Source organism: Pecten maximus, chromosome 11 (assembly GCF_902652985.1).
Source record: "Pecten maximus chromosome 11, xPecMax1.1, whole genome shotgun sequence".
Taxonomy (NCBI): domain Eukaryota; kingdom Metazoa; phylum Mollusca; class Bivalvia; order Pectinida; family Pectinidae; genus Pecten; species Pecten maximus.
Genome location: NC_047025.1, coordinates 39,267,827 through 39,276,058, shown reverse-complemented (window position 1 = coordinate 39,276,058; position 8,232 = coordinate 39,267,827). Strand labels below are relative to the sequence as shown.

Here is an 8,232-nt window from a genome sequence, read left to right as displayed (position 1 = left end):
ACTAGTTCTAGGTGATGTTTGCTAAGAAACATGGTGGTTTCAGCGTTGAATTTCCTGTACACCTGTCAAACATTCACACGAACAAAATGACATGTTGTTGATGATGTACGCCATTGCGGAAGTATAAACGGGTAACTCCCCAGATAGTGTCAGTATAGGTATTGAAGTGTAATACCACGCTTCACTGTCGTGATTTATAAAGGAAATGGACAGAAGCGAAACTAGATTCGCCCTGTCCTGATTCCCAGGTCTAGTCCACATATCAACGCTTATCAAGAGGAAATACTTTAGACAGCGATATTTACGGAGAAATCAATGTTAGTTGTCTTTCTTATGTGATAACATGTTTTCATTTTCCATGAGACTTTATCAAACTTATCTCAATGTTTTAACGTTTGGTCGTAAAAATGCGTAAAAATAATAACATTTGAAATTTATCTGAAATGAAAGCTCATCTAAGATCGTTTATATGCTAGTGCATGCCTAGGGAATATACCACATCGTTATCTTATCACAAAAATATAATACCATCACTTAAACCTTTTCATAATGTAATGTATCAATTTATCATTACTCTCCCACCTCGTCTTGGTCTCGTTATACATGAGGGCTTGATGTATATGTTATGTTTGTGTTTTAACAGGAACGTTACACATAATTAACATGTGACAAGGACCAGGTGTCTGTCAGGTGATAAGGGTAGGGCTTGCGTATTGAAGAAATAAAAAAAATGTCACCCTTATGATTTATGTGTTTGTATATCATCTTCTGTGAGACCTTGGCCCTTGTTTCCAACTAATTACGGGGAGTTTATCGTTTTGTCTATCTCTGGATAACAGGTAATGTTGTTTTTTCTTTATTATGGTTTAAGAGAATAACACTATGTTATGATGTTAAAGACGACATGTTAAAATGCTAGTTTTCCTGATGCAGCAAGAGTATCTACATGTACATTCGACAGTGGTGTAAACAATGTCAGGTTATTTTCGGCATTAATAGATACACCTCAAAATAAATGATGTTGCATTGCTATCTATTGTAGCGTCATCGTCCACAGGGACTGCATGAAAGTGAGGTTATGTTATTATCACGTGTACGAGTTTACGCTACCTGGGGTAGGAAATAAGGTCACTGCTACTATATATTTCCGACGTTGTCTGTTTACTGACTTCATTGATTACCTGGGGGGTAGAACTGCTACTAAATACTTCCGAGGTTGCCGACTAATGACTACATTAATTACCTGGGGGTAGGAAATAAGGTCACTGCTGTTATGTTTTCGACGTTACCAGCCTATAGCTACTGACTACATTAATTACCTGATTGTCCTTAAACTTGTTCAACTTACACACATCATCATATTTTACGAAAGTTCAAATTTCACCCATTTGAGGTAAAAATGGAGGACACTGTTACTGTAGATAGATATCGGCTTTATTACTTGTCTCATAGCCCTAAAAAAAGTCACAACCATCATCATTTTGCCGTGATAAATTTCGGTTTCACTCCCCTCCTCTCCTTTTCGGTAAGTTCAAAGATTCACAGCAGGTGTCCAATTGGTGTAAATTTTTGTTTGAATAATCAAGGGGGCGTTGAGTTTATGATAAGGACAAGCAGCATTCTGGGATTACGAGCTATAAAAGGATTTATCGAAAGAGTCACACTTAGTCTACTCTGATAAAATGAAGAGGTATTTGGCTAAGCATTCACATAAATTACATATATCAACTTATTTCAAAGTCGCATGAGTAGCATGTGAGATATACAGACATATTGGGGACTCTTGTATCTGATTATCCTAAAACTTCACACGCTTACTTTCAACCGTTATCTATCGATTTTCATTTCTCGAATCCAAATTGAGGTCATTATATATATAATCCTTGCAATAGATTTCACTTGATCTCAATCTTCCAACTCTTTTTAGCGTATAGACCACTGTTATATATCAAGTGATTTCGTTTCGCTTGAGATGTCTTGTTACATTGATGTTCCGATATTGTGTCATTGTGTACCTACCCGTTTCATTATACACAGTCTAGCTTAAATGTCAACAAACTTTTTTTTTTTAATTCTCTAAAATCCAAGCATTAATGCTATGGAGTTTTTTTTCATAATTTGTTCAATCTGTTTTCTTCGACTTTGAATGCTAGAATATATTAATGAAGTGTTATTTTATATGATAAAGATTTTCATAGAAATAGCATACACTATATAACTATTGTCGTCCTTCTTTAACAAAATATTATCATAAGCGATGTTATCGACAAACACGCTTCAATTATATCATCGATAACAGCGTTCTCATTAATAACTACATTTAGTCTCAGGGTCGATCGTACTTTACAGTGACAGCAATACTATCCTCATCTTAATCAAAGGAGAAATCATCGTCGGTAACATTGACCTTAACATTGATATCATCGTCGGTAACATTGACCATAACATAGATATCATCGTCGGTAACATTGACCATAACATAGATATCATCGTCGGTAACATTGACCATAACATAGATATCATCGTTGATAACATTGACCTTAACATATATATCATCGTCGGTAACATTGACCTTAACATAGATATCATTGTCGGTAACATTGACCATAACATAGATATCATCGTTGATAACATTGACCTTAACATATATATCATCGTCGGTAACATTGACCTTAACATAGATATCATCGTCGGTAACATTGACCTTAACATAGATATCATTGTCGGTAACATTGACAATGACGGAGATATCATCGTCGGTAACATTGACCATAACATAGATATCATCGTTGGTAACATTGACAATGACAGATATATCATCGTCGGTAACATTGACAATGACGGAGATATCATCGTCGGTAACATTGACCTTAACATAGATATCATCGTTGGTAACATTGACAATGACGGATATATCATCGTCGGTAACATTGACAATGACGGAGATATCATCGTCGGTAACATTGACCTTAACATAGATATCATCGTCGGTAACATTGACCTTAACATAGATATCATCGTCGGTAACATTGACAATGACGGAGATATCATCGTCGGTAACATTGACAATGACGGAGATATCATCGTCGGTAACATTGACCTTAACATAGATATCATCGTCGGTAACATTGACCTTAACATAGATATCATCGTCGGTAACATTGACCTTAACATAGATATCATCGTCGGTAACATTGACAATGACGGAGATATCATCGTCGGTAACATTGACAATGACGGAGATATCATCGTCGGTAACATTGACAATGACGGAGATATCATCGTCGGTAACATTGACAATGACGGAGATATCATCGTCGGTAACATTGACAATGACGGAGATATCATCGTCGGTAACATTGACCTTAACATAGATATCATCGTCGGTAACATTGACAATGACGGAGATATCATCGTCGGTAACACTGACCTTAACATTGATATCATCGTCGGTAACATTGACCATAACGGAGATATCATCGTTGGTAACATTGACAATGACGGAGATATCATCGTCGGTAACATTGACCATAACGGAGATATCATCGTCGGTAACATTGACAATGACGGAGATATCATCGTCGGTAGCATTGACCTTAACATAGATATCATCGTCGGTAACATTGACCATAGTGGAGATATCATCGTTGATAACATTGACCTTAACATTGATATCATCGTCGGTAACATTGACCATAACGGAGATATCATCGTCGGTAACATTGACAATGACGGAGATATCATCGTCGGTAACATTGACCATAACGGAGATATCATCGTCGGTAACATTGACAATGACGGAGATATCATCGTCGGTAACATTGACCTTAACATAGATATCATCGTCGGTAACATTGACAATGACGGAGATATCATCGTCGGTAACATTGACAATGACGGAGATATCATCGTCGGTAACATTGACCATAGTGGATATATCATCGTTGATAACATTGACCTTAACATTGATATCATCGTCGGTAACAATGACCTTAACATAGATATCATCGTCGGTAACATTAACCATGACGGAGATATCATCGTCGGTAACATTGACCTTAACATTGATATCATCGTCGGTAACATTGACCATAACGGAGATATCATCGTTGGTAACATTGACCTTAACATAGATATCATCGTCGGTAACATTGACCATAACGGAGATATCATCGTTGGTAACGTTGACAATAGCGGAGATATCATCGTTGGTAACATTGACAATGACGGAGATATCATCGTCGGTAACATTGACAATGACGGAGATATCATCGTCGGTAACATTGACCTTAACATAGATATCATTGTCGGTAACATTGACAATGACGGAGATATCATCGTCGGTAACATTGACCATAACATAGATATCATCGTTGGTAACATTGACAATGACGGAGATATCATCGTCGGTAACATTGACAATGACGGATATATCATCGTCGGTAACATTGACCTTAACATAGATATCATTGTCGGTAACATTGACAATGACGGAGATATCATCGTCGGTAACATTGACCATAACATAGATATCATCGTCGGTAACCGTTGTTTTCAAATGCAGTGCCTTAACTATACCATAGAACATTATGTTCGTCAAAAATATACTGTGGTAATGGAAACAGCTAGAAGTTTAATGGTCTCTCCTTATTTCGTGGATTGCCCTTTAAATCTAATAATCAAACAATTTAACCTTTGAACTACTGTCATTACGTACCACACAGTGATATCACGCATAGCATCAACACTTAGAGACCGCTTTCATGTTACAGCACACTTCATCCACAAAATTAGTGCGGAAAGAGGACCAAGATGGCCGCAAAGGAATCACAAGAAACACCATGCTTAATAGAACCAGGAAAAGAGAGCACACAAATGGTGGTCACTAAACGGGATCAATGGGCCAGAAAAATGGAGTTTCTCATGTGTGCTATAAGTGGTGCCGTCGGTACTGGAAACATTTGGAGGTTTCCGTATCTGTGCTACAAAAATGGCGGAGGTAAATAGCGGTAAATAAAAACCTTTCCTAGTTATACAGAATAATGTTTTAGTAACAGTAAGCAGAGATTTATTCAGTAAAACAAAGCTTGATAAGAACGATGGATATGATACAAATTTCGACACGATAAATTTGCATTATTTTCCCTATCTTGGGCTGAATAGGGCAGACCGACTCTGTTAAAATTTAGTTATATTCACGATCATGCATCTTTATCCATACGTCTAACACGCTCAAACATTCACTGAGATTAGTCATAAATGAAAATCACCAATAACGCATTCTCTTAATGAAATACATGAGTGGTAATACGTTTAATTCCTTTTCTTTCTATTAGAAAAATACAATTTTGTAGTTAATTGTTGCATTTAATTATCTTGCCGAGAAAAATGGTCTTTTATTTCCCGTTGAAAAATCGCTATTGTAAAAACAATTTTAATATGAACACATTGCTAAACTTTAACATAACACATTGGTCTTTTTTAAACTTTCTTAGTAGTTTAGTCAGACTGTAATATTTGCAGCAGTCTGAACGCACTGTACTAGATTTATACGACAATAGATACCACTCTGTATGGCCATGAATTACGTCAATTAACAACAAGGTGTTCCCGAAAGGTCGCCGAGGATAATCTTCCATGTAGCGATTTTAAATGTCAATTGTCGTTGATAAACTGACATGTAATCATTAAATCATCATTAATGCATTTTTAGCTCTCAATCCTAAAAAACCAAAGTAGAAAGATAATAGTTTGGCATTTGTTGATGTTTGATTTAATGGCAGTTTTCTGGTACAGGATATAGATATAAATCCTCTACACTTGACTCAATATAATACGGTAGAGTACTTTTACAAAATCGTTGTTGATGCATCAGGTCTATGCGTGCCTTCTGGTGCATTTTTTGCTTGTTTTTTTGTTTTTTGTTTTTGTTTTGTTTTTGTTTTTTTTTTGTTTTTTTTTTTAAGACAGCTCAGATGTAATCACCACAGTTTCTGGTAAACTATACACACATTCTACAGTTCGTGTAAATTTGTGGGAAATCTACCGTGTTACCAAGATAATGATTAATGACAATGAAAAGTTTCAGTTTTGATTACCGTGATTCCTTGCATGTTGCCCGCACACTATGCAATTTGAAACATTAACTATGCCTTGTGCGGGCTATCTGATAAATGCGGGCTAACGATATCTGCTAAATACAGAAAATGAAGAAGTATACAATCTGATGATTTAGTTGCCAAACAAACATTCTTACCAAACTCTCTCCATCAGTACAAATGGACCTAGTTTTCTTACAGCTGAGACGTTCAAACAATTGTCTACCAATAAGTAAATTAACCCAACTATACATGTTAGAGCCACCATATGTTAGCCTGACACAATCGTAACCTAGTCATAGGAATGGTCCAGTTACCTGGGAGTGAACATATCAAGTTAGTTACTGGATTACCGCCTATATACCTCACCTTGCCGCTGGGTTTTGTCTCAGCGATGTCACCTAGCAGCAGTAGTCATGTAGGCGAAAACAAGTAGATAACTAACTAATCAATGTCCACTTACATTTGAATAGAAGAAAAGCTAAATTTGTTACTTAAATAATAATCATGAGGCATTTTATCAAAGCGGGCTAGGTCTGCAGATTTCAATCCTTAAAACAGTTATTGTGGTGTGTACGGACAATCCAATCTAGCGGGTAATAGACTAGAAAGGTAGAGTTGCATTGTATGTAAATCAAAATCGATGCATGGTTGTATCAGCCATAGTAAACTATTAACGAAGACGTGTGTTGACCTCATGTACGTTTGTTATGTCACAGGTGCGTTCCTGGTGCCCTACCTGGTATTCCTGTTGTTGATCGGACTGCCGATGTTTATCATGGAGATTGGCTTAGGACAGTACATGCAGAAAGCTGGATTTGAATTGTGGAATATATGTCCCTTATTCAAAGGTAATGCATTTGTCAATCATCATATCAAAACTCATTAATAATCTAAATGAAACTATAAGTACCGTTCCTACAGTAAAAACTGACTTCTAAGAGTTTATATAAAATACCATTCCTACAGTAAACTGACTTCCACGAGTTTATATAAAGTACCATTCCTACAGTAACGTGACGTCCACGAGTTTATATACAGTACCATTCCTACAGTAACGTGACGTCCACGAGTTTATATACAGTACCATTCCTACAGTAACGTGACGTCCACGAGTTTATATACAGTACCATTCCTACAGTAACGTGACGTCCACGAGTTTATATACAGTACCATTCCTACAGTAACGTGACGTCCACGAGTTTATATAAAGTACCATTCCTACAGTAACGTGACGTCCACGAGTTTATATACAGTACCATTCCTACAGTAACGTGACGTCCACGAGTTTATATACAGTACCATTCATACAGTAACGTGACGTCCACGAGTTTATATACAGTACCATTCCTACAGTAACGTGACGTCCACGAGTTTATATACAGTACCATTCATACAGTAACGTGACGTCCACGAGTTTATATACGGTACCATTCATACAGTAACGTGACGTCCACGAGTTTATATACAGTACCATTCCTACAGTAACGTGACGTCCACGAGTTTATATACGGTACCATTCCTACAGTAATGTGACGTCCACGAGTTTATATACGGTACCATTCCTACAGTAATGTGACGTCCACGAGTTTATATACAGTACCATTCCTACAGTAACGTGACGTCCATGAGTTTATACACAATACCATTCCTACAGTAACGTGACGTCCACGAGTTTATATACAGTACCATTCCTACAGTAACGTGACGTCCACGAGTTTATATACAGTACCATTCCTACAGTAACGTGACGTCCACGAGTTTATATACGGTACCATTCCTACAGTAACGTGACGTCCACGAGTTTATACACAGTACCATTCCTACAGTAACGTGACGTCCACGAGTTTATATACAGTACCATTCCTACAGTAACGTGACGTCCATGAGTTTATACACAATACCATTCCTACAGTAACGTGACGTCCACGAGTTTATACACAGTACCATTCCTACAGTAACGTGACGTCCACGAGTTTATATACAGTACCATTCATACAGTAACGTGACGTCCACGACTTTATTTACAGTACCATTCCTACAGTAACGTGACGTCCACGAGTTTATATACAGTACCATTCATACAGTAACGTGACGTCCACGAGTTTATACACAATACCATTCCTACAGTAAC

General features: G+C 37.1%; 1 protein-coding gene across 1 annotated transcript in view; it reads left to right on the top strand.

Moving 5' to 3' along the window:
- The first annotated feature begins 738 nt into the window (after nt 1–738).
- Nucleotides 739–8,232, top strand: part of LOC117337424 (sodium- and chloride-dependent GABA transporter 3-like) — a 30,720-nt gene continuing 23,226 nt past the window's right edge. Inside the window, exons 1-3 of the mRNA XM_033898405.1 lie at nt 739–839; nt 4,773–4,999; nt 6,818–6,949. The gene's annotated coding sequence lies outside the window, so the exon portion shown is untranslated. The remainder of the gene's footprint in view (nt 840–4,772; nt 5,000–6,817; nt 6,950–8,232) is intronic.